Genomic DNA, 27,843 nt, shown 5'->3' on the forward strand with positions numbered 1-27,843 from the left:
GTGTCTTCTATTCTGTACCATTGGTCTACCTGTCTATGTCAGTGCTAATACGATGCTGTTTTTGTTACTATTGCTCTATAGTAGAGTTTAAGGTCTGGTATTGTGATACCTTCTGCTTCACTCTTCCTGCCCAGGATTGCTTTGGCTATTCTGGGTCTTTTGTCCTTCCAGATGAAGTTCATGATTGCTTTCTCTATTTCTATGAAGAATATCATTTGAATTTTAATTGGAAATGCACTAAATCTGTATAGCACCTTTGGAAGTATGGTCATTTTGATAATATTAATTTTGCCTATCCAAGAACACGGAAGATCTTTCCATCTTCTAAGGCTTTATTCAATTTATTTCATTAGTGTTCTGTAGTTTTCATTGCAGAGATTTTTCACCTCTTTGGTTACATTTATTCCCAAGTATTTTTTCTTAAGCTATTTTGAATGGAGTAGTTTTCCTAATTTCTCTTTCAGAGGATTTATCCCTTATGAATACAAATGCACCAAATTTATGAGTGTTGATTTTATATCCTGTTACTTTGCTGAATTCATTTATTACTTCTGGAGTTTTTTGTGTCCTCTAAATATAGAATCATGTCATCGGCAAATAGTGATAGTTTGAGTTCTTCTTTTCCTATTTGTATCCCTTTAATTTCTTTGGTTTGTCTAATTGCTCTGGCTAGTGTTTCAAGGATAATGTTGAATAGAAGTGGTGAAAGAGGGCATCCCTGTCTTGCTCCAGAAGGAATGCTTTTAGTTTTTCCCCATGTAGAATGATGTTGGCCTTGGGCTTAGAATAAATAGCCTTGACGATGTTGAGATATGTTCCTACTATTCCTATTCTTTTCTAGTGTTTTGAACATGAAGGGGTGTTGTATTTTGTCAAATGCTTTCTCTGCATCTATTGAAATAATCATATGATTCTTAACCTTAAATCTATTGATGTGGTGAATTACATTTATTCATTTCCAGATGAGTTGAGCCAACCTTGCATCCCCAAATGAACCCCACTTGATCATGGCACACTATATTCTTAAAATGTATTTGTATGTATTTTGCCAGAATTGTGTTAAGGATTTTTGCATCTCTGTTCATCAGGGATATTGGTCTAAGGTTTTCTTTCCTTGATGTGTCTTTGTCTGGTTTTGGTAGCAGAGTGATACTAGCTTCATAGAATGAATTTGGAAGGGTTCCTTTCTTTTCTATTTCATGGAATACTTTGAGGAATATTGGTATAAGTTCTTCTTTGAAGGTCTTGTAGAACTCTGCTGAGAATTGGTGTGGTCCTGGGCTTTACTTGGTTGATAGGTTTTTGGTGGCTTCTTCTATTTCACTGCTTGAAATATGTTCTCGTGGTTCAGTTTGGGAAGATCATATGTCTCCAGAATTTTGTCAATGTCTTCAAGATTTTCTATTTTGTTGGACTATAGGTTTTCAAATAGCTTCTAATTATGCTATGTGTTTCAATAGTGTCTGTCATGATATTTCTTTTTTCATCATGAATTTTAGTAATTTGTGTTTTCTCTCTCCTCTTTGTTAGTGTAGCCAAGGATTTATCTAATTTGTTTACTTTTTCAAAGAACCAACTTTTTGCTTTGTCAATTTTTTGAATTGTTTCAATTTCATTGATTTCAGCTCTGAATTTAATTATTTTCTGTCTTCTACGGTTTTGGGTGTTCTTCTGTTCTTCTTTTTCTAGAACTTTGAGATATAATATTAGGTTATTTAGTTATTGGCTTTTTATTCCTTTCTTGAATGTGCTCCATGCAATTAATTTTCCTCTTAATATTGCTTTTATAGTGTCCCAGAGATTTCAATATATTTTTTCATCATTCTCATTTACCTTTAAGAATTTTTTTTATCTCCTCCCTGATGTTTTCTGTTATCCATGCTTCATTCAATAGCATATTATTTAGTCTCCAGGTGTTGGAATAGTTTCTGTTTTTCATTTTATCATTGATTTCTAGTTTCATCCCATTATGATCTGATATTGTACAAGATAGTATCTCTATATATTTGAATTTACTAAGGACTGGTTTGTGGCATAACATATGGTCTAAATTTCCTTTTCAAGGAAATTATTTCTACTATGTCCTTGAGTTTTGTGGCAGTTTTTGTTTTTGTAATATAAACAAAAGAACTGAGCAAGTAGCATACACACAAATCACTGGAGCAGTATTCAGGAGGGAAAATGAATACAGAATCAGTAGCAAGTTTTCAGATCACTATTCACTGTAAGCATCACACAAATGTCAAGGAGGAATAGACTCTAGATTCCAGAAAAAGAAACCTGTCCCATGACTGTGCTGTTTTGAATTTTCATTTGGGATAGGCCAGGCCCTCTCTGATATTATAGGGGAGAGCAAACAATAGCAATGTTGATATTTCCTAAACTTTCAAATCTATGTTTATGTAGCATTAAAGCATTGTTTATGATGTTCATTGCAATGCTTAACATAAGGGTAAGTAAAGACAAGCTGTCCAATCTCTTGGTCATGGAAAGAAAACACTCTTTCTTTAACCATTAAGTATCATGTTTGTTTTCACATTTATCTTTATCAGGTTGAAGAATGTACTTCTTTTCGTAATGTGTTAAACATTTTTATGTCGAATTCATATAGATTTCTTCAAATGTGTTTGGTAGTTTTTGAAAGTTCATAGAACATCAGTTTTCTAAATTTTAGTTTGAGAATTTCATGTTCTGGAGAAGTTTTTGATTTTGTGAATATCTGGGAGAAGTGAAAAGTTGTTTCCTCATGCTGTGGCCTTCATAACTACAGTCCATTCCATGCTTTTAAGATTTCAAATTCCACTTGAGGTTTGGGTGATTTTTCTAATTTTTTAAGATTATTTTTTATTTGTAAATGCATTCTCCTGACTTGTACTTCCAATGACTCACATTATATTCCTTAGCATATATAGATAAAACATTTTCTGTCACTATAATAGAATATCTTACACAGGGTGACTTACGAAGAAAAGAGGTTACTTTTGGCTCAGGGTTCTGGTGACTAGGAAATCCAAGATCTGGTAGTCACATTTCCTGAGGGCTTTCTTGCTGTTTCTCCTGTGGTGGAAATCAGAACAAAAGTGGATATGTGAAGAAAATGCAAAACAGAATGGGCAGTCTTGCATTATAAGAGCCTACTCTCACACAAACTAATGTATTCCTGTGAGAAATATTAATCCGTCTTATTGACCTATCACTTTTTTAAAGCCTGAAGACCACACAACACCTCTGCATCCAGAATTAAGCTTCAAAATGCAAGTATAATCACTTGGAAATCCAGCCAAATACATACATGATGTTCTTTAAACTCTTCCATTTGACTGGACCTCAAATATTGCTTCATACCTCTCTTAGTCTTAAAAGGTTGTAAAAAAAATTATTCACGTTTTGGGACATGTTTGGACACTGTCATTTTGTGCTTTGGTCTTCTCTCTAAATTCTTTTTGATTTTCTAAATAGTTGCTTGGAGTTGGGTTTTTTTTTTTTTTTTTTTTTTTTTTTTTGTCTTCCCTTCCTTTTTCCTTGATACTGAGAATTGAACCCAGGGACTCTTACATGTTCAGCAAGCACTCTACCACTGATCTATATTCTCAAAGGTCCTTTCTAAATTGCCTGGATTGGTCTCAAGACTTTTTCTTCCTAACTCAGCTACCTGAGTAGCTGCAATTACAGATTTTCACTACCACGAGTGTCTTCTCATTTTCTCTTTAATATTAGGGTGTTTTAGAAAGATGTCTTGCAATATTTATATGCATTTTTAGAGAGAGAAAGAGTGCATTGATCTGAATAGCCCAGCCTGTCATCTTCCACGAACAGAAATTATCTGTATCCTCCTTTAATCTGAATCACTCAAAGTATTTAATATAGCATCTTTTTTACCTAAGGTCCTTGAAAACTTGATAAATATATTAAAAAATGCTTCTGCTTTTTGGCCCTCCTTCTGTTCTAAAAAAAAAAAAGCTATTTTCATTATGTCATACATATGTTTATAAAAGCAACTAATGTTAAACTAGAGTTGTAGGTGGTTATTTGTATATTGATAACTTGTAATTTTAGGGTTAGTATTTAACTAACTTGTATGTAAATATTATTAATGACTAATGAATCACCAGACTATTAAAATTCAGCAGTATAATATGAATAAGCAAGAAAAATAAGAATTGGATATATGTCAAGAGGTATCTCATTTTCCATAGAAATAATTTTATATTCCCACTGATGATGTAGTATATTAGAGAGACTGGTTTCAGAAGCACATAATTAATTAAAAGGAAACATTCATTCATTTTGGTGACTAATGATAGAACATAAATAGGCTAATTCAGAAACAAAGGTATATATTCAAAGGAATAACTTACTAAAATTAATCTGTAATTATGTGAAAAATTTTTTTGCAAAGGCTTTGCTTGAATTATGTCTGCAGCTGATAGACATGAAGAAAATAAAGGGGATTTAGAAAGCACATGAGTGTGTTGAATATTTGTCTATCAACACCTGGCTGATCAAATCATTTAAGTAATAATTTCCCATAACTACCCAGTAAATGTTGATTAAATATAGCTGAGTTCTTGTTTTCAAAAAGGCAGGAATGCCTAGCTTGGGATAACCTCTGTTATGGACACATAATTTGTCTTTATTTTTTTTTTTTTTATTGTAAACAAATGGGATACATGTTGTTTCTCTGTTTGTACATGGCGTAAAGGCATACCATTTATGTAATCAAATTTACATAGATAATGTTGTTTGATTCATTCTGTTATTTTTTCCCTTCCCCCCACCCCTCCCACCCCTCTTTTCCCTCTATACAGTCCTTCCTTCCTCCATTCTTGCCCCCCTCCCTCACCCTAACACTAACACTTCCCTCCCCCCCATTATGTGTCATCCTCCACTTATTAGCGATATCATTCGTCCTTTGGCTTTTTGAGATTGGCTTATCTCACTTAGCATGATATTCTCCAATTTCATCCATTTGCCTGCAAATGCCATAATTTTATCATTCTTTATGGCTGAGTAATATTCCATTGTATATATATACCACAGTTTCTTTATCCACTCATCAATTGAAGGGCATCTAGGTTGGTTCCACAGTCTGGCTATTGTGAATTGAGCAGCTATGAACATTGATGTGGCTGTATCTCTGTAGTATGCAGATTTTAAGTCCTTTGGGTATAGGCCAAGGAATGGGATAGCTGGGTCAAATGGAGGGTCCATTCCAAGTTTTCTAAGGAATCTCCACACTGCTTTCCAGAGTGGCTGCACTAATTTGCAGCCCCACCAGCAGTGTATGAGTGTACCTTTCTCCCCACATCCTCGCCAACACCTGTTGTTGCTTGTATTCTTGATAATCGCCATTCTAATTGGGGTGAGATGGAATCTTAGGGTGGTTTTGATTTGCATTTCTCTTATTACTAGAGATGTTGAACATTTTTCCATATGTTTGTTGATTGCTTGTAGATCTTCTTCTGTGAAGTGTCTATTCATTTCCTTAGCCCATTTGTTGACTGGATTATTTGAATTCTTGGAGTAGAGTTTTTTGAGTTCTTTATAGATTCTGGAGATTAGTGCTCTATCTGAAGTATGATTGGCAAAGATATTCTCCCATTCTGTAGGCTCTCTCTTCGCATTGCTGATAGTTTCCTTTGCTGAGAGAAAGCTTTTTAGTTTGAATCTATCCCAGTGGTTGATTCTATCTTTTATTGCTTGTGCTATGGGAGTCCTGTTAAGGAAGTCTGGTCCTAGACCAACAAGGTGAAGATTTGGACCTACTTTTTCTTCTATAATCTGCAGGGTCTCTGGTCTGATTCCGAGGTCCTTAATCCATTTTGAGTTTAGTTTCGTGCATGGTGAGAGATATGGGTTTAGTTTCATTCTGTTGCATATGGATTTCCAATTGTCCCAGCACCATTTGTTGAAGAGGCTATCTTTTCTCCATTGCATATTTTTGGCACCTTTGTCTAGTATGAGAAAATTGTATTTATTTGGGTTTGTGTCCATGTCCTCTATTCTGTACCATTGATCTACCTGTCTATTTTGGTGCCAATACCATGCCGTTTTTGTTACTATTGCTTTGTAGTAGAGTTGAAGATCTGGTATTGCAATACCCCCTATTTCACTCTTCCTGCTAAGGATTGCTTTAGCTATTCTGGGTTTCTTATTCTTCCAGATGAATTTCATAATTGCTTGCTCTATTTCTGTAAGGTAAGTCATTGGGATTTTAATTGGAATTGCATTGAATTTGTATAGCACTTTAGGTAGTATGGCCATTTTGACAATATTAATTCTTCCTATCCAAGAACATGGAAGATCTTTCCATCTTCTAAGATGTTCTTTAATTTCTTTCTTTAGTGTTGTATAGTTCTCATTGTAGAGGTCTTTCACCTCTTTTGTGAGATTGATTCCCAAGTATTTTATTTTTTTTGAGGCTACTGTGAATGGGGTAGTTTTCCTAATTTCTCTTTCTGAAGATTCATCACTTATGTATAAAAATGCGTTGGATTTATGGGCATTGATCTTGTAACCTGCTACTTTACTGAAATCACTTATGAGTTCTAAGAGTTTTCTGGTGGAATTACCAGGGTCCTCTAAATATATAATCATGTCATCAGCGAACAGGGATAGTTTGAGTTCTTCTTTTCCAATTCATATCCCTTTAATTTCTGTGGTTTGTCTAATTGCTCTGGCCAGAGTCTCAAGAACGATGTTGAATAGAAGTGGTGAAAGAGGGCATCCCTGCCTTGTTCCAGTTTTTAGGGGGAATGCTTTCAGTTTTTCACCATTTAGAATGATATTAGCCATGGGCTTAGCATAAATGGCCTTTACAATGTTAAGGAATGTTCTCACTATCCTTGTTTTTTCCACTGTTTTGAGCATGAAGGGATCCTGTATTTTATCAAATGCTTTTTCTGCATCTATCACAATAATCATGTGATTCTTGACTTTAAGTCTATTGATATGGTAAATTACATTTATTGATTTCTGGATGTTGAACCAACCTTGCATCCCTGGGATGAAACTCACTTGATCGTGGTTCACTATCTTTTTAATATATTTTTGTATGTGATTTGCTAAGATTTTGTTGAGAATTTTTGCATCAGTGTTCATTAAGGATATTGGTCTGAAATTTTCCTTCCTCGATGTGTCTCTGTCTGGTTTAGGTATCAGGGTGATATTGGCTTCATAGAATGAGTTTGGGAGGGTTCCCTCCTCTTCTATTTTATGGAATACTTTGAGAAGTATTGGAATGAGCTCTTCTTTAAAGGTTTTGTAGAACTCGGCTGAGAACCGATCTGGACCCGGACTTTTCTTTGTTGGTAGGCTTTTGATGACTTCTTCTATTTCACTACTTGAAATTGGTCTATTTAAATTGTTTATGTCCTCCTCGTTCAGTTTAGGCAATTCATATGTCTCTAGAAACCTGTTGATGTCTTCGAAATTTTCTATTTTGTTGGAGTATAGATTTTCAAAATAGCTTCTAATTATGTTTTGTATTTCAATCCTGTCTGTTGTGATATTTCCTTGTTCATTCCGAATTTTAGTGATTTGGGTTTTCTTTCGTCTTCTCTTTGTTAGTGTGGCTAAAGGTTTATCAATTTTGTTTATTTTTTCAAAGAACCAACTATTTATTTTGTCAATTTTTTGTATTGTTTCTTTTGTTTCAATTTCATTGATTTCAGCTCTGAGTTTAGCTATTTCCTGTCTTGTACTACTTTTGGTGCTGGTCTGTTCTTCTTTTTCTAGGGCTTTGAGCTGTAGTGTTAGGTTGTTTACTTGTTGAGTTTTACTTCTTTTATTAAATGCGCTCCATGAAATAAATTTCCCTCTAAGTACTGCTTTCATAGTGTCCCAGAGATTTTGATATGATGTTTCTTTTTTCTCATTTACCTCTAAGAATTTTTTAATTTCCTTCCTAATATCTTCTGTTATCCATTCATCATATAATAGCATATTGTTTAATCTCCAGATGTTGGAATAGTTTCTGTGTTTTACTCTTTCATTTATTTCTAACTTCAATCCATTATGATCTGATAGAATACATGCTAGTGTCTCTATCTTCTTGTATTTCCTAACATTAGCTTTGTGGCATAATATATTGTCTATTTTAGAGAAAGATCCATGTGCTGCTGAGAAGAAAGTGTATTAACTCTTGGTTGGATGGTATATTCTATAAATGTCCGTTAAGTCTAAATTATTGATTGTGTTATTGAGATCTATGGTTTCTTTGTTCAATTTTTGTCTGGAAGATCTGTCCAGTGGTGAGAGAGGCGTGTTAAAATCACCTAGTATTATTGTGTTGTGGTCTATTTGGTTTCTGAAATTGAGAAGGATTTGTTTGACATACATAGATGAGCCACTGTTTGGGGCATAGATGTTTATGATTGTTATATCTTGCTGATTTATGCTTCCCTTCAGCAGTATGAAATGACCTTCTTCATCCCTTCTGACTAACTTTGGCTTGAAGTCCACATTATCGGAAATGAGGATGGATACACCAGCTTTTTCGCTGAGTCCATGTGCATGGTATGTTTTTCCCCATCCTTTCACCTTTAGTCTATGGGTATCTTTTTCTATGAGGTGAGTCTCTTGCAGGCAACATATTGTTGGATGTTTCTTTTTAATCCAGTCTGCCAGTCTATGTCTTTTGATTGATGAATTCAGGCCATTAACATTCAGGGTTATTATAGAGAAATGATTTGGTTTCCCGGTCATTTGGTTCATTTTTAAAATTTTGTTTATTTATTTGTTAGACACAACTTGTTTCCTCCTTTATTTGACAATTCCTTTAGGATAATTCCTCCCTTTGCTGATTTGCTTCTTTGTTTTTCATCTCTTCCTCATGGAATATTTTGTTGAGAATGTTCTGTAATGCTGGCTTTCTTTTTGTAAATTCTTTTAGCTTTTGTTTATCATGGAAGGATTTTATTTCATCGTCAAATTTGAAGGTAAGTTTTGCTGGGTATAAGATTCTTGGTTGGCATCCATTTTCTTTCAGGGCTTGAAAAATGTTTTTCCAGGCCCTTCTAGCTTTTAGGGTCTGGATTGAAAAATCTGCTGATATGCGTATTGGTTTCCCCCTGAATGTAATTTGGTTCTTTTCTCTCACAGCCTTTAAAATTCTGTCTTTATTTTGTATGTTAGGTATTTTCATTATAATGTGCCTTGGTGTGGGTCTGTTGTAATTTTGTGTATTTGGAGTCCTATAAGCCTCTTGAACTTGATTTTCCATTTCATTCTTCAGATTTGGGAAATTTTCTGATATTATTTCATTGAATAAATTGTTCATTCCTTTGGCTTGTTTCTCTAGGCCTTCCTCAATCCCAATAATTCTTAAATTTGGCCTTTTCATGATATCCCATAGTTCTTGTAGATTCTGTTCATGATTTCTTACCATCTTCTCTGTTTGTTCAACTTTGTTTTCAAGGTTAAATATTTTGTCTTCAATGTCTGAGGTTCTGTCTTCCAGGTGTTCTATCCTATTGGATATGCGTTCTATGGAGTTCTTAATTTGGTTTATTGTTTCCTTCATGTCAAGGATTTCTGTTTGGTTTTTTTTTCAATATCTCTAACTCTTTATTGAAATGATCTTTTGCTTCCTGTATTTGCTCTTTTAACTGTCGATTGGTGCGATCATTCAATGCTTGCATTTGCTCTTTCATCTCATCGTTTGCTTCTCTGATCATTTTAATTATGTACATTCTGAACTCCTTTTCTGTCATTTCTTCTGCCATGCTGTCATTGGGTTTTATTGATGTAACATCTAGATTTGTTTGCAGCATTTTCTTTCCTTGTTTTCTCATATTGTTCGGGTATCAGTGGACCGCTGAGATATTGCAGATTTCCTCTATTGACTTACAATGTCCCTGAAGATTTCTATATATATCCCCCCTTAGCCTTCAGTAGGCTGTAGTCATGGAGGAAGTTGATAATGCGGTGCTCCACAAGGAAGCTGCCTCTCTAGGAGTGGTGGCCTTCAGGTGGGGTATAATCCCTGCTAGTGGGCAGAGGTGCCTCCACTTGTTAACCAATGGTCATCCAAAGGGGACCTAGGCTGCGGGACTAGGCAAGGCCTGTTTGGGCCTGAGTCTCTGGTTTTACCGTCCTTGTAGGGAAACCTCACCCAGCAGGGAAGACTCACCCAGTGGGGAGGTCTCGCTGGTCAGTTCCCTCCTAGAGGTTCCCCTCAATTTACAGCTACCGCCTGGGCTGGGCTACCTTCCTCTGCAAAGTTCCCAGGGGCCTGGCCCTACCTCCTGGGCCTGGGAGCCTCACCCTTCGCAGATGAATCTCCTTAGGCTGCCCCTCCTCAGAGAATTTGCCCACAGGCCTGGAACCTTCGCTCCGCCCTAAGCCTGTCTCTGTGCGGCTCTTCCACCCAGAAGCCTCCTAGATCCTGGGACCCTGCTCTGCACCTAATCGCCTGGCTGTGTGGCCCCTCCTCTGAGCAGCCACCTGTGGCCCCGAACAATCGCTCTGAGTCCCAGAGACCCGCCACAGGCCTCTTCCTCCAGACAGCCGCCCAGTATTCCGGTGCGGTCACTAGGAGTCCAAGAAACTCACTTCGTGCCTCCTCCTCCCACCAACCACCCGTAGCCCGGGGCAATCAATCACTCCGAGTCGAAGTGACCCTCCCTGTTCCTCCTCCTTCTCCAGATAACCCCCCGGGTGTTCAGGAGCAGTCCCTCTGAGTGGCTCTGAATCCACGTGACCCGCTGCACGGGTCCTCTGGGCAACCACCCAGAGCTCTGGTGCGGCCACTCAAGACCAAGCGACCCACCACGCTTCTCCTCCAGGCTGCCCCCCTGTGTTCAGGAGCTGTCACTTTAAGACCAAACAACTCACCACTCGCCTTCTCTTCTGAGCAGTCGCCTGGAGCGCTAATGCAGTCACTGCGAGTCCAAACGACCCGCCGCGCTCCTCCTCCTCCTCCTCCTACTCCTCCGGGCAGGCCCCGGGGTTCAGAAGTGGTCAGAGTCCAAACAGCTCGCCACGCAGCCCCTTCTCTGGCAACCGCCTGTAGCTCTGATGTAGTCACCCGAATCCAAGTGGCCGCGCTCCTCTTCCTCCTCCTCGTCCTCAGGGCAGGCCCCGGGGTTCAGAAGCTTCATTCTGAGTCCAAACAGCTCGCCGTGCGGCTTCTCCTCTGGCAACCGCCTGTAGCTCTGGTGCAGTCACTCCGAATCCAAGTGGCCACGCTCCTCCTCCTCCTCCTCAGGGCAGGCCCCGGTGTCCTGAGTCCACACAGCTCTCCTCGCCACTCCTCCCCTGGGCAGCCGCCAGAGCCCCAGTGGTTGCTCCGAGTCCCAGCGCTGTGCCGAGGGGCCTGCATAATTTGTCTTTAAACTTCAATTCGAATATCTGTTTGTGCTCATTGCTGAACTGATATAAATATACAATAAAATCGTAAATTCTGCAATATAATTCTAATGTGCATGAATGTGTTTTGCATGATTTATTAATTTAAGAAATATAATGAGAGGATTAGAAACTGTACTAATCTGTACTGTATTATTTTGATTCTAATAATGGTTAAGTGACAAAATATATTAAGCTTTTATCTGAACTTTGCTTTGTATGTCAATATGGAAACCAAATAATTACTAAAGAAAGATTTCAATGCCTTTAACAATTTTTTTTTCTTTTAAAATGATTATTTGTTTTCTATATTGCTTGCTCTGTTAAGTACTTCTTTCTTGTGTAAGTGATGTATACTCTACATTTGAGTCAAACTTCTGTGACTAGTCAGGTAATTAACCAGTCTATGCTTTTTAGATTGTAATTTTATTTGATATTCATTATATAAAATTATGACCCAGGAGATGATATTAAAAAAACCTATAAAAGCATATAAAGTCAGGTCCAAAGTATGAACAGAATCTTCCTTTCCTGTTCCCTTTTAATGAGATACTCCAAATTAATATTAAAATAGTTCTTTACCTTTTTGTTAGTCATAAAAGTGAAAGAATGACTTTATTATGTGTGTTTACTCATTAAAATTTGGTTTATAATAAGTAAGGAAATCTCTTTAAGTTGTTTTTTTATGCAAAATAATTAGAGGAATTGAAAACACTCTAAAAAAATTATACTGTGGATTGTTCTTGACAAATTTGACATAGACGCACTCCTAGAACCTATTTAAAATGTTCTGCTTGCATTCAAAATGGAATATATTGAATTATTTGATTAAAGAGATTGCAAAAATCCTCTGTACTTTTACTTTAGAATTCCTCTCTATAGGCAGAACTGTGCAAATCCCTTCTCTCAAAATAGGTGTGAGTACTGTAGCACCTGAAATAAGAAAGAAAGATTCTTTTTTTTTTTTTTTTTTTAAATAGGTTTCTTTTATTTTGGCTCATGGCTTTAAGACAGCTTTTTTTGTTTGTTTGTTTGTTTGTTTTCAGTGCTGGGGATTTGAACCCAGGACCTTGTGCTTACAAGGCAAGCACTCAACCAACTGAGCTATATTCCCAACCTAGAAAGAAAGATTCTTAATTGAGGAATGTCATATCATAAGCTGTCAAGTTACCATGAAAAACTCTTTCATTTGTTAAATATAGACATATTTTATATATATGTGTGTGTGTGTGTGTGTACATATATATATATATATATATATATATAGAGAGAGAGAGAGAGAGAGAGAGAGATTACAATGAAAACTATAGAACGCAGAAGAAATAAATCCAAGAAAACCTTAGAAGTTGGAAAGAGTTCCCATGTTCTTGGATAGGCAGAATTAACATTGTCAAAATGGCCATATTACCAAAAACAATATACTGAGTCAATGCAATCCCTGTCAAAACACCAATGACATTCTTCACAGATATAGAAAAAGCAGTTGCTAACCAAAGTATTTAGTACCAGATGTAGAAAAAATATCCTAGGTTTTAAACCCCAGAAATATATGCATGGTTAAATCTAAAATTGCCACCATTTATAAGTCATTATTTAAGTGATCATACTTGAGGATGCTCTTATGATATACTTTTTATTACCTGTATACACAAATTTTCCTCTTGAACTAGCTCAGTCAGCACTGAACTGTGAATCAACCATTCAAAGATTGTACAAATACGGTCTTATGAATAATTTTTGAGGTAAAAATAAGTAAAGAAAACTCTATACAAAATTGAAGAGTTGTCTTACCCCACAAAATATTTTAAAAGCATAATATTCTTATAAAATAAAAACAAAGAAATAAAGCCAACAATTTGCTTATCATTAGTTGATTATGAACACCTCACACATACACCATTATGATAATTATAAGTTGTGATCATGCTGTACATACTATTTTAAAGCTTATTTTGAGTTATCTTTTTCACCATTCTAAAACATGGAATTATAAAAGTGAGATTGTATACTTTATGTTTTATTCATTATTTGTTTCAAGTATTTTCTAAAGAGACTAATTTGATATGTTTATATATCTTTATGATTTGTTGTTTTCATGATAGTCTTAATAAAGTCTTATTTTTTTCACATTCTTGTAATTTTGCATTGCCATATATCAATTATTTTTCCATAGATACATTAGTAAAACAATTAATTTCTCTTTGGCCAATATTCTTTTGCAATCTATCAAAAGTCAATTCAGTTATTGTACTTGAGTATGCTCTTTGTGATCTATTTTCTTTCATTTGTACACAAATTGAAAATAATTCAATTTCTAATGAAAATAACCTTATGTAAAAATCAAGTTTATGTATACATATACCAAACAAATATTAGAAAAGGAATGACCAGATACTCAGGAGACAGAAGTTCAATCTTTCTTATAAGAAGAATAGATATGGTTATGCCAGCAAAATAATGATTCAGTCCGAGTGGTGTCAAGTTGTAACATAAGGTCATTAATAGTCAGAATATAATTACTCTGATAAGCAGATGCTGTTCCATAATGTGAGGGTGGATAGGGAAGAACGAAGGAACTTTGGATTGGGCAGAGGGAAAGGAGGGGAGACAAGGGGTGTCGGGGTGAGAAGGATGGTGGAATGAGAGGGACTATCACCCTATGTACATGTATGACTCTGTACCATGTACAGCCATAGGAATGAGAAGTTGTGCTCCATTTGTATACAATGTCAAAATTCATTCTACGGTCATGTATAGCTAATTATAACAAATTAAAAAACATATATATAGTTGCATTTTTTAATGGAATGGCTCAAGAGACTGAATACAAGTAGAAAAATAGTCTTAATTGTGGGATTAGGTTAGAATCTGACATTTTAGGAAAAGAATTTCAAAGTAATTATCAACTTCTCCCCCAAAATGTTTGTTACTGTTTTAAGAAAAAACCTTGATTAAATCATGAATCACTGAATACATTAGATTTTAAATCAAGATTATATATGCATGTTATATACAATACATAATTTCTCTAATGTACAAATGTTCTATATATTGCTACTTTGAAATATATATAGGCTACTAGAGAACATGTATCTAAGTGTGTTTTCTTTTGAAATTATGCATTTTTAACTTTAGAATTAAAACAAGCAATAAAGATGCCATTTCAGTCATCATCAAACAAGTTTTCCATATAGAAGAGATGAATGAAATTTAGATGCACATTTGGATATGAAGCCAAAACTTTAGACAATTTAAAAAAATGTGCTTAGTTTTCAAATGGCAAGTAGCTGGACCTGGGGAAATAGCAGTATTTTAGTCTGTGAACATAGTTTTCCATAATTATAGATACATTGGACTTTTTCTTCTCACATTAGTCTTTCCTTTTGTTGTTACTGTTGTTGTTGTTAACTTTTTATGTTCTGTAGCATAATGGTTGGTTAAGGGACTTACGGTGGTGCTAGAGTAGCAATCTGGAAATGAAAACCTAGAGTTCTCAGGAGAGGATAAGAATTGCCAGTTCTGAAAGGTACAAAAGAAATACATCAAATATGAATCTTGGGGTATAGGCCATTCTTAAATGTGGTTGGAATTCAGCTATATATGCACATACTGTGCCACATGTGATCTAAAATATATACATTTAAAAATTGCCATAGAAGAATTGGAAATCTCAAAATCACTCAATTGAGCTGGAAAAACAGCAAATTCCCAGTGGTCTCAAAATTCTCTCAAATTGAAATTATCAGAGGAATTGAACAAATCTTTCTACTGGACTACTCACTTAATATAAATTATTATAATATTTAATATACCATGGATACTTACATGTAAAACACATTATTTTATTACTTTACAAAAAACTTTAATTTTACACTCTTGTCCCCTTCCTGTTTTGCAACCTTAAAAGAAAAAGCCAGGGTTCAGTAAGTCATATGAGGAATTATAAGGGGCTTATTGTTTGCAATAATTTATTCTCAGCTAAATATTTGAGGAGAGGTCTGATGAATATACCCAGATTTCTGCTCATTTTTTCAGTGAAAAGCATTGGCAAATGTTGTGGATGAATCCTAAAAACAGATGAAGGCAAGAGGATTGTGATGGAGTGCTGGTGGGAATCCCAAATGATTTTCCTTTAGAAACAAGGCTCCAGAAGTTGGGAATGCAAGCACCAAAGAACTGGGCTGTCGATCAGAAGGTTGAGATGCCTGAGTTGCCACCAGTTTAGAAGACAGCAAGTACACAGCCTCGCCTCTACATCCACACTATACCACTAACTGTACAAGGAAGGAAGACATATCTATCTATCTATCTATCATCTATCTATCTATCTATCTATCTATCTATCTATCTATCTATCTATCATCTAAATATATATGTATATTCATTGTAAAGAAGAAAGTGACTTTCCATCAACCTAAGAAAAAGAAACATCATTTTAGTTGCTCCCATTCTCCCCAAATCTCCAATCTAAACTGCTGCTATAATGAGTGGAGGATATAAATGTAAGGGATATAAGGGGTATGAGACCCCACCTTGGAAAACTAACAAACCCATTACAGCTTTATAGATAGCAACAAAATTAAATTTTCAACATTTCTAGAAAAACATCTTAAAAGTATCTAATTATACTATAGTGAGGGGACATACGTGAACACAAGAAAGTGGAAGGGAAGCCATTCTTGTTTTAAAATGTCCAGGTTCAACGAGTTGGGGGAAACTTCACAAATGCCATTAGCTGAACTGAGCTGTGGTGATATAATAGTGGTCCACATCATCCTTTGAATATATCCCTTGCTGCTCTGCAACAGCAACTTATATTTTTAAATGGCCATTTTTTTATCTTCTTCCTCTTTCTCCCTCCCTAATCTTGGTGGAACAGAGGAATTACCTTTCTTTCCCATCTAGGCTGAGTTATGTCCTGAGCACACACCCACCACAGGAATTAAGTCATTCAGAATAGATCCAGAAGATCTAAGAATTCTCCCTAATTAACAGGTGAATTATGATCCCCCCCACACACTTTAAAAATCCTCCATTAGGCCAAATGGTTTGGCACACACCTGTAATCCTAGTGACTTTGGAGGCTGAGGCAAGAGGATTCCAAATCTGAGGCTGGTCTCAGCAGTTTAGTAAGGCTCTAAACAACTTAGTGAGATCCTATCTCAAAATAAAACATTAAAAGGGCTTGGGGATGTGTTTCAGTAGTAAATAACCCCTAGACTCAATCCCCAGTACCAGAAAAAAAAAAAAAAAAAAAAAAAGTAAACAAACAAAAACCCTCTGTTCCCTTTAATGGAAAGAATCCCAGACTCTGGGACAGGAGTAACCTATTGCCTCTTGGCTGGCAAAGCAATAAAATTTCTTGTTACTTTTTCTCGAAACTTTGTCTTCAATATTGGATTGGCATTGCGGATAAGGACACAGTTTTGGGTAACAACCACATAGGATGATATCCATCTAATACTAGAATCAGGGCAATTGTGTATGTTTGGCATGGAGATGAGTAGCTCAGATGGGGATTCCTATATTTGGGGAGAAGAATGTGAAGAAAAGAGCTGTCAGAAGTGTCCCAGTGTGTCAAAAGTTCTCATTTCACAGCCAAATAGATATGTAGTTCTCTGTTCCAGCCTTTCAAGATGATCTTCTAGATTCCAGTTGGCTTTCTGATAGAAGGTGTAGTAGTGGCAAGAATTCTAGAAGATAGTCCCCTTTTAGAGTAAAATAAAGTTGAAGAGGGATGGAGTGATTCGCAAAAATGAATTTGAGCATATGTCTCCATTTTCCTTTGTCAGATAACACAGCAACCATTAGTTGAAATATTTGAGTCCGCGGTAATGTTACAGGGCTTGGACCTTCTGAGAAACTCAGACAGTGCAAACATCCTTCCCTCCTTCAAACTCTGATTCTTATGTTTGAAGTAGAAAGATTTCAGACATGTCACTCAGAGTAGCAAGGATGAGTTTATTGAAGGGATAGGAAAAGGGAAAGGGAACATTCCCAAGGAAGACAGACAGAGGGACAGGATTCCTCTCCTGCACTCCAGTTTTACTGGGGATCCCAGAAAAGTTTTCAAAGTGTCCTGTACAGGACTACCTCTTGACTTTCAGACTTTCAAGTCCCCACTGCCATGACAACTCTAGGTTACTTTGGCCCATGCTGACTGGTTCTAATTGGACTTTTAACCACATTTTTTTTAACATACTTTATGGTTAAGAGGAATTATATTTATCTCATTGGATTTCAGGATCTGGTCTGTGGAAAATACCGGGGTCCAGCCCTAGCAGGAGTTCATGGGTTCCACACTGGTAAACGGGATGCAGAAGACAGCGTGGGCGATGGATGGAGAATGAAAGACACAAACTCTAGTTCTGGTGCAGTCAATCCCACTTTATTCTGGGGAAGGCTGGGTTTATATACATTTTTCTTCAGGCTATGATGACAGGCTTATGATTAATAAAATCAAAGAAGTTTCCAAAGCATAGGCAGAAATTATTTTTATCGAAAGATTATGAAAAACAGTAACCTTACAAATTATCCTTACTTAATCACAATTATTTTAAGCATATCTAACTATGTCAATGAGCTACTACAATGTTTATTTCCTTAATATCTAAACTCTATATGACCTAAGACTATTTTTATTATTTTTGCAGTAAAGCGATAGACAAATAATGTCATGTGACCATCTCTACTAGGTCCTTCTGGTTAATATCTAAATTGCTGAGTTAAGGGTTACAGGAGGGCAGTAGTCCAAATGGTTATTATGTACCAACGTTTATTATAGGGGTGACATATTCTTTGTAGGAAGGAAGGAATGTTGTGAAACCTTATTCTTTTACCTTACCACCACACATAAACAAAACCATCATCTGAATTAAACCACCCTGTAGGAGACAGAGGGAGATCTATATCTATGTTCTCTAAGAGCTTGCCTTTAGGGGGGTACCAGGGCTTGTCATTGATAAAATAAGCTGGTCCATATCTAGTAGCTACTGTGGGAGGTGCTTTGTGCTTAGAACTTGGGGAAACATTGTTATCTATAAGTTTCTGTGCCCCAACAGGTTCTGGCTGTGCCAGTAAATGCAGTGTTTGATTTTTAACATAATAAAAACATTCTCCTGTAGTGAGGTTAACATCACAGGGTTTCAACATGTGTTTTGTCTCCGTGATGTTTTTCTGGAAATTTGTAGAATTATTCCCATCACCTCTAGCAAGATCCCCAGACTGAAGTGAGTAATATATTATTAGGAAAACTCCACAGAATAACATCCAAGCTAGGGAGGCATACATCTGGCTACAGTCCTTTTAGGATGAGTCTCTGCAATCATCCTTGAGTGGAACTCTGTCAAGCACTGCAAGGAAAGCCAGATGCCCCCGCAAGAAAGGGTCACCAAAGTCTTCTCCTTTAGGGTAACTTGGGTTCATCTTATAGACATTATTTTGAGCCTGCGTTTTTCTTGCAGATAATAGGTAGTTTTCTGAGGAATGTGACATATACTGTCCACTTAAGCCAGGCAGGACTCCAGGTAAATTGCTTCTTGGATAAAAAAGGATGTGGAGGTCAGTACAGTGGGCCGATTTTATAGAATTTTTCACTAAACCTTGTGTTCCCACCAGTCTCATCTATCTGTCCCCTAATCAGTAACTAAGTGAACTCCAAGGTAGGTGCAACTTTCCCCCAAGGCTTTGAAAGTACCCCACAAGAAATGGGCCTAAAGTTTATCAGATTCATGGTAAGTTAGCTTCAGATCTATTTGTTCTTTGCCTCTTCTGGATCTTTTTTTTTTTTTTTTTTTTTTTTCACAAATCGAATCATACCAGAATATAAATCAGATGATGGCACTCAGGGCTTTAAATACTTCAGCTGTATTCTGATTTTCCCCTTTTGTTGTTTAATATTTTATGTCTCAACAATTGATAATACAAAAATGAATCTAAGAATTTATAAACATATTTTTCTTTGAATCTTTTGAGAATAAATTATAAATATGAGATGCATTCATTCCTAACTACTCTAGAATATATCATCTAATAGCAAGACCATGGTCTTATTAAATATAATACTATAACTCATGACTATTTGCATAAGGATAGCCCATGGTCAGGCTGTCAGGATAATGGACCTCAAACAAGTTTTGCTTTTTTATTATATATATTTCTTCAAATGTAAAGAACAGTCAATGAGGTTAATCTTTAGAAACACTGAGAACATTCGAGTCAACCTCTTTGTCCTGGAGCTAAGAGAAAATGGAAGTGAAGGTGGACACAAATAGAAATTATGGGAAAGTTCAGACTGAAGAGTTAAAGGACACAGATTTTTGGACGTTAGTGAACCAAACCAATAAGCTTAACACTTTTCCAATAAGTGTTTCCAATATGAATTTTGATCAGTGTCCATATCATGAAGATTATAAGCCCTTAGACTAGTATGTTGAGGTGGAAAACTTGGTATCAGTTCCCCTCTTACCTTCTGGGAATTTATCTCTTCTTCTCAAATCAATTCTACTGAGTTCACTCTTTCCTTCTATTATTGTCCATGGATTTTTATTCCTCAAATATGTGAGAAAAAAATCCAGAAAAAAATTGGTGAAATAGATAATCTACTTTCATCTAAAAGTCTAGTTTAAATTTGACAAACTATTATTAAAAGTATTATTTAAGTTTGCATTTTGAGATTAGATGAGGTAACATGTTTAATATCTTTTAAAAAGAATTGTGGTTAAAAACACAAAATAAAATCCATCCTGTTGTTGCAGAGGAAAGTCATTCACAGTTGAAAGACCATTCATGGAGCCTAAGCAAATGTGAATATTCTTCCTCAATGATCCCAGCCATCACACTGGAAAGATTTCAGACATAGCACATGTAGTAGCAGGCATGAATTTACTAGAAGGAGCAGGTTTAGGGAAAATAGGGACACTCTTGAGTAAGGGTGGATCACCTCAGAGAGGAAAGGGATAGCATGCCCTTCATGCCCTCCTATTTTACTGGGAGTCCCAGGGAAGTTTCCAGAGAGTCCTTCTCGGACCCACTTCTTGACATTTTATTGACAATATGTTTGCAATACACTTCTGTGGAGTAATAAATCCCCATTGGTCAAAATACAAAACCCTCAAATGATTGGTGGTTCTAGGAGACTAAATGATTGGTGGTCTCAAGTGGTGTGACCTGCTGAGTGACGCGCTGATTGGATAGGTACTCAAAAGAAGAAGCAGCTTCCCCAATAAAAAAGTCAGGAGCTCTCACTACTCTTACCTGGCTCCCTGTGTCTGGGTGGTTATTGACACTGTGCCCTTCACCCCCCATTACACAAGCCCCTGTGGAATACAATACACTTCCAAGTCCCTACTGTGCATGGTCTTACCCAATGGAGGGGAGAGTTTACTATTATATTGGTATGCTAAAGGTCTAAGACAACTCTGGGTTAGTTGGGCTAATGCTGACCATCCTAATTGGAAGGTATTCTTACAGGTTTTATGGTTAGGGGGTTTGTTTCAAATTACCATATCTCCCTGATTTCTGAAATCGATCTCTGTAATGTTCATAAAAGGCACCATTCACCCCTACTTCAGGGTAACTTGTGTTCTTCTTATTCACTAAGAGGAGCCTTTCATTTCTGCACTCCTCCTGCACATAACAGGTAGTTTGTTGAAAAATGTAACTTATCCTATTGACTTAAACCAGGGAGGGTGGCAGGTAAATTTCTTTTAAAAGAAAACTTGTGGGAGTCAGTAGAGTAGACTCTTATCCCCTTAATCTCATATTGCCACCACTCTTGTCTGTTACCTGTAACTATTAACAAATTTTGAATAGTACTATTAACTATACATTCATTATTGTATAGCAGAACTCTAGAACTTTCTCATCTTACATAACTGCAGCAATATTCACTGCAGAGCAACTTTCCATTTCTCCCTTTTGCTAGCCTCTGGAAATTACTATTCTACTTCATGCTTCTATGAGTTTGACTCCTTCAGATGAGATATCTCATATAAAACATCATGCAGTATTTGCATATGCATGAATATGCATACTATGAATAACTTACTTAGTATAATGTTCTGAAACTTCAATCATGCGCAGTATATGATTGGATTTCCTCTTTTTGATGCCCTATTGTATGTATATATCACCTTTTCTTTATCTAGTTTTCCATTAATGAACATTTAGGTTGTTACCACTTCTTGGTGGTTGTGAATAACATTGCAATAAAGATGAGAGTGCCAATTATATCTTCAAGATCCTGCTTTAATTATTTTGGCTAACTATTCAGAGGTTATATTAGGGAATCATATGGTATTTCTTTTTTAAAAAATTCATAGTGTTGTGGATGATGGACGTACTAATTTACATTTACATTTACATCAAGAGTAAACAAGTTTCCCAATTTCTCAACATGCTCACAAATATTTTTTTTATTTTCTGGGATTTTCTTTGGTTTGTTTTGTTATATTTTGATGGTGATTTTCTAAAAGGTGTGAGGTAGTATATCCTAGTTCCATTGGCATTTCTCTGATTATTGGTGACATTGAGAACATAACATTTTCATGTGCCTGTTGAAAATTTCTGTTTTCTTTGGAGAAATATTTGTTCAGGTCCTTTCTTCATTTTTTTACACTAAGTTATTAGAATTTTTATTTTTTGACTTCTGTGATGTCACATAGGACATTGGGTCCTTGGCTTATTGCAAGAACATGTGCTTTTTTTTTTTTTTTTTGCCACCATAGAGCACCTGATAAGACTTCTTCTTTATTTAGGCTACATTCATAGTGGCCCTTGTTTTTCACTTTTGAGTAGATTTCCAAAATGTGCTCTTTTTTCTTCTTGGTAAGAGTTACAAGGAAATGAACTATTAGAGCAAGCACATGATCTTCAACTTGAACTTATAACCCATATAATTAAAGCTGGCTTTTTATAACCAGGACCTAAGGTAATCAAGGAAGGGGCCTGTAAAAGTCTTAATATATCATATTACTTTTCCAGGAGCAGATGATGCTAAAAGTATGGTGCAGTGCTTGTAGGCTGCAAGACCTTAGGAGCCAGCAAGAGTAGGAAATTATCTATCACTTCACTGCACAGTTTCTCAGGTCTGATAGATTTTCAAGAGCTCAGTCGTAAGAGATTTTGCAGAAGCTTGGTTTCAGGTCTGGCAGGAGGTATATTGCACAAGCACAACCAACAGAGATTTTGCATAAATCCAGCTACCAGAATACACATCCAGTAAACCAAAGAAGTCATGTAAGTCAGGAAAACAAAGAAATCAAATTTATTACTCAGAGATAAACAGTAAGAATCAATAAAAGTCCAACATCCATACCAAGCAGTCCCATAAGACTCAGGAAAAGTGCAGAGAGTAGATGGAATCTTGTCTGCACATGCCTAATTTTGCATCCTTTTTCCTGGGAAACCAAAAGAAGTCCACCCTGAGGTTTATACCATGGGGCCACTACTTGGCTCACTAAGCATAACAATTGAAAATTCTTCTGTTCTAGAAGGAGCAAGGACAGAGCCTTTCTTAGTCTGTACTTTCTCCTTATTTCAAGCCATGCATTCTCTGAACGTTATATGGTTATTATGAGAAGTAATAGCAGGAGGCAAAGAGGCGTTTGAGCCAACTCCCTCTTCCTGCACTCAAAGAACTGTAGTAGCCAAAATTAATAAAAGGGATGCATCTTGTGCAAGGTGAAAAGGATCAAGGCTGTCACCCTTACATGTTCTCTGCCACATGGCTGCTGGCACCAGGGCAGTGTCTTCTTTGCCTCATATAGTAGCATGTACTTCTGATAGAGGACAGACAGATGAGAATGGTGGAAACACAAGGTTAACGGAATAATTCTATAAAATGGTGCTGACCACCACATGCTTTCCTTTCCAGGAAGCAGTTTTCCTACAGCCCTGCCTGGCTTAAGTTGACAGGATATGTCACATTCCTCAGAAAACTACCTGTTCCCGCACCCCTTTCCCTTTTCCTATCGTGTCAATAGACTCATGCATGTTTCCTAAGTGAAGTGTATGAAATCTTTCTGCCTCAATCATAAAAATTCAAAGGGGTGTCTATCTATGCAGTGCCTCAGTTTCTCAGAAGGCCACAGCCTGTAGCACTTCAAACATTAATCACATTTACATATTTTATTCATTGGACTGGGCTTCCCCATCCAATCCAGGAAGTAGAACTATCCCATGTTTCCCTGGTTTCTAAGTCAGAAGCACAGACATTGCTAAAGACACTGATATGTTGCATACTTGGACCAGTGGATGTTTCCTGGTACTCTCACCAAAGGTGAATTTACCAAAGAGGAAAAATGAATGCATGACTGTCTCTGCAATCAGGCCGTCTGAGCTCTTAATGTACCAGCTGCATACAGAGGACCATGATCAGTGTCCACAATTGATTTTTCAAATTCAACAATCTTGCTAAACTCTCTTGCTAAGTAAATCAATGTACTTTTAGATTGCTTTTAGATTTGAAGGAACAGATAATATTATCTCTGTGAATAGTGCTAGTGTAGTTCGTTTTTTTTCCCCAATTCTTATCCTACACCTTACCTTATTGCACTAAATCCTCTAGGAAAATTAAATGGATATAACAGCAGGATCCTGAAGAAAGAAGAAAATCTTTAACAATTTTACCATTAAGTGGAATGATTATAATGGACATTTTGTATACTCCATTTATCAGAATATAAAATTGTTCTGTTCTAAGTGTTTAATCACAATGAACATTTGGATTTAGCAAAAGTTCATTCTGCATCTATGAAGATCATAATATAACATATCTCCTTTATTTTTTCTATTTATTTTTCAATTTATATCAATTATGTATTTTGCATAAGATTTATTGTGGCTTACTATTTTGCAAATTGCATATTATATTTATAAGAATTTAACTTATATTCAGAAAATAGACCAATAAATCTCCTTTTTATATAGTTTTATCACGTTATGCTCCTATATTACTCAGGGTTCTCCAGAGCAACAGAATCAATACATTGTACATATAGGTATATATAGAAACAGGATGTGTGTCTTTATATATGTGTGTACACACACGTATAAAGAGAATTATTACAAGAAATCTGCTCATATGATTATGAGCCTGACGAACCCTAATCTACAACAGAAATCAGCCAGTTGGAGATCCTGGAAAGCCGATAGTTGAGTACCAGTCTAAAACCGAAGGCCTGAGAACCAGGAGAGTTGATATTTTGTTTTTATTTTCTATTTATTTATTTATTTATTTTTGGTACCTGGTACTGAACCCAGGAGTGCTTAACCACTGAGCAACATCCCCCACTTTTTAAATTTTTTATTTGAGACAGAATGTATCTACATTGCTGAGGCTGGCTTTGAATTTGCCATCCTCCTGCCTCAGCCTCCTGAGGGAATGGGATTACAGGCCAGTGCCACTGCACCTGGTTTGTTTTTAATCCAAATGTTTTATAGCCTCAAGTCCCAGCAATAGACAACATTTCATTTCCCATGGTTTGAGGGACACTGAGTGAAAAGAATTTTCTCTTACTTGGGGGAGGGTAAGCATTGTTTTTCTATGGAAACTGTCAACTGAACGGATAAGACTCATCTATGTTGTGAATAATAATCTGTTCTATTAGCTCCACCTACATAAATCTTATTCTTTTCAAAAAAACAACCTTACAGAAATATCAAGAGCGTTTGTACAAATATCTGGGCACTCCATAGACCAGTCAAGTTGACAGATAAAATTAATAATATTCATAGTACATTATTATAATGACACCAATACATGAGGTCACCCAATATTTGCATATTTCTATTATCTTAATTTATGTCAAGATTGACATGTTTTTTTCTTCTATATTTGGTAAAATCCCACACAATGAAGCCTTGTAGGACTGTTTTTCTGCTGTAAGAAATTATTTGACAAGGGATTGATTTATCATTTATAAAATAATTCTGATATTTTCTTATGTCAATTCCAATTAGAGTTCATTTTTCTAGCAATATGAGAATTAGAAGTAAGTTTAACTATTATTATCATTACATGCACTTTGCCATCATCAGGATTATTGTTGATGTCACTTTTTCATATACATTCAGTCTTCTATATCTGCATGTTCCTTATGGAGGGTTAAACCTACTGTGGAAAGAAAAAAATATAATTTTAAATTGTGTCTTCTTTCCTTGTCATTCCTTAAACAATATAGTATATCAACTTTTTACATATCAATTACATTGTATTAGATATTGTAAATAATATGAAGACAATTTAGAGTATATGAGAGGATGGTCATTGTTTTTTCACAAATACTGTGCCATTTTATGGAAGAGAATTGAACACCCAAGGAGCTTGGTATATTTAGGGGATGTTCCTATAATCCACCCACCCTGGATTCTGAAGTGTGATCATATTTTATAGATTTTTCATGTCTACAACAAATTTTCCTTGATGAACATTACAGCTATTCATCATTGATAAGCATGTGCATGTGCGAACAGGCTATGATGAAACCCTCTGTTCTATATAATTAATATGCACCAATAACACTTTTAAGAAAGAGTGTTAATCACTTAATCTTTGATTTCAAGATTTTTTTCTTATTTTTCCTTCTATTTCATATACTTGTACAAATATCTTTGTTTTTATTCTGAATTTTCTTTTCTATGAATTTAATAATTTCTTCAAAGTAATTTTTCCTTTCATTTTTAATTATTTTTTCTAATATATTTAATTAAGTACAAAAATTCCTATTTTTTTTTTTTTTTTTTTTTTTTTGATACCAGGCATTTAACCCAGGGGTACTTAATCATGGAACCACATCGCCAGACTTTTTCATATTTTATTTTGAGACAGGGTGTTGCTAAATTACTAAGGCCTCATTAAGTTGCTAAGGCTGGCTAAGAATTAGTAATCCTCCTGCCTCAGCCTGCTGAACTTCTAGGACTACAGGCATGCCACATGGCGCCCAGTTTAGCAATCCCTGTATCCACATGACTTTAATGAACTCTGCAAATGTAAGGCATTTCTCTTTACATCAGTTTAAAAACATTTTTCAATGTATACTGAAATTCCATCAGTACTCTTGGGAGATTTATAAATGTATTTGTTATTTTTGAAAGATGGAGATCTTCTAAATATCTTTTTAAAATAAATTTTTAGATTAATTCCATTGTGGTCAGAAAATATTCTTTGTATGACTTCAATCCTTTGTTTTTTTCTTTTTGCTTGTTTTGTTGTTTATGGTTAGTTTGTATAAAACTATGGTTATGGTTAGTTTGTATAAAACTATGGTTAGTTTGTATAAAAGTATGGTTAGTTTGTATAAAAGCTCTATGTGTGTTTAGTGACAACATATATTCTGCAAATGTTGAATGCCATGTCCTTTAAGTTTCAATTATGATGGTTAAGGTAATATTACTTTTGAAATATACTATATCTGTATGGAATTTCTTGATTTCTATTTGTCCTATCAGTTTCTAAGAAAAGTGTGTTAAAATATTCAACTATTCCTATGTAATACTCTGAAAAAAAATTTCTATACATTCTTTTCTCTTAAAGTCTAATTTGTAATAAATTCATTTATTTTAATCAACTTTCTGTTAAGTATTGTTTGCTTAGCATAGCTTTGTCTTTACTAAGTCACAAATACTTGCTTATTTGTTTTTTATTTCTTCACCTCCATATTTTTATACATTATGTATTTAATATTCATTTAATATTATTTAATATTTATTTTAGAACTTACCAATTTTTACCCTGCAATCTTTTTCTGAGCTTTTATCTGTGATCACTTTCTATCTGCCTTGAGAAAATCATTCAGTGCCTCCTCAAATTAGACACAATCTTTCAGAATATCTTTGTATGAAAATTTATTTCATGTTTATTCATGGATCTAAAACCTATATAAGTACTTTTTTTTAAACACTTTAAAAATATTCCATCATCATTGACTTCAACTGTTTGCTATTGAGAAAAAAACATGCTAGCCCTATTACTTATTTAAAGAGGATCTATCATTTTTCTTTTTCTGATTTTGAGATCTTGCTCTCTTATGAATGTCAACATTCTCACTATGAAATTCTGAGTTATTTTTTGGAGTTTTTCTGCTATGGTGCCTCTAAAATTTTAGACTAAGTTTTAGAAAATTTCTATCAATTATATCTTTAAATGTTTTTATTTCTGTCTTATTGTCTTTCTTTTTTTCTTCTGAATCTCTATACGTGAAAAATTAGAATTTATTTCACTAATTCTCTCTCCAGTTTTCGTTCATCTTTTAACTCAGATTTATTAAAGACTTATTCTTAATTTCATCTATTTTATCATTGTATTTTATATATATTTTTGGGATTTAAATTCTCTGGTTCTAAAGTTGTGGCTTCTAACATTTGCTGAATTCAAACCACATTTTATTTAGTCAAATAATAAATGTATTTCTTATAATCTAATATTCAGAGCAATATTGCTCTTTTTAAATATTATACAATGTTGTGTGGGACATTGATTATGTGCTTATAAAT

The sequence above is a fragment of the Sciurus vulgaris genome (genome assembly GCF_902686455.1).
Source record: "Sciurus vulgaris genome assembly, chromosome: 4".
Taxonomy (NCBI): domain Eukaryota; kingdom Metazoa; phylum Chordata; class Mammalia; order Rodentia; family Sciuridae; genus Sciurus; species Sciurus vulgaris.